Source organism: Enhydra lutris, unplaced genomic scaffold (assembly GCF_002288905.1).
Source record: "Enhydra lutris kenyoni isolate GAN:26980312 unplaced genomic scaffold, ASM228890v2 scaffoldscaffold9, whole genome shotgun sequence".
Taxonomy (NCBI): Eukaryota; Metazoa; Chordata; class Mammalia; order Carnivora; family Mustelidae; genus Enhydra; species Enhydra lutris.
The window spans coordinates 72801434-72802449 of record NW_019154093.1 but is presented as its reverse complement, the minus strand read 5'-3'; positions in this window follow the sequence as shown (position 1 = coordinate 72802449).

Below are 1016 nucleotides of genomic sequence, written 5' to 3'. Positions count from 1 at the left end.
TCCCGTTGAGGATGATATTTGCTGTGGGTCTTTCATAGATAGATTTTATGAAGTTCAGGAATGTTCCCTCTATCCCTATACTTTGAAGCATTTTAATCAGGAATGGATGCTGGATTTTGTCAAATGCTTTTTCTGCATCAATTAAGATCACCATGTGGTTCTTCTCTCTTCTCTTATTGATTTGTTCTATCACATTGATTGATTAGTGAATGTTGAACCATCCTTGCAACCCAGGGATGAATCCCACCTGGTCATGGTGGATAATCTTTTTAATGTGCTGTTGGGTCCTATTTGCTAGGATCTTGTTGAGACTCTTAGCATCCATATTCATCAGGGATATTGGTCTGAAATTCTCCTTTTTGGTGGGGTCTTTGCCTGGTTTGGGGATCAGGGTAATGCTGGCTTCATAAAAAGAGTCTGGAAGTTTTCCTTCTGCTTCATTGTTTTGAAACAGCTTCAGGAAAATAGGTGTTATTTCTTCTTTGAATGTTTGGCAGAGTTCCCCAGGAAATCTGTCAGGTCCTGGGCTTTTGTTTTTTGGGAAGTTTTTGATCACTGCTTCAATCTTGTTACTAGGTATCAGTCTATTCAGGTTGTCAATTCCTTCCTGGTTCAATTTTGGAAGTTTATAGTTTTCCAGGAATGCTTCCATTTCATCTAGGTTGCTTAACTTATTGGCATATAACTGTTGATAATAACTTCTGATGATTGTTTCTATTTCCTTGGTGTTAGTTTTGACCTCTCCCTTTTCATTCATAATTTTATTAATTTGGGTCTTCTCATTTCTTTTGGGTTAGTGTGGCCAGTGGTTTATTGATCTTATTGATTCTTTCAAAAAAACCAGCTTCTAGTTTCATTGATGCATTCTACTGTATCTTTAGCTGCTATCTCATTGATCTCTGCTCTAATCTTGATTATTTCCCTTATTGTGTGTGGAGTTGGCTTAATTTGTTGTTGATTCCCCAGTTCCTTAAGGTGTAGATACAGCTGATGTATTCTAGATTTTTCAATTTTTT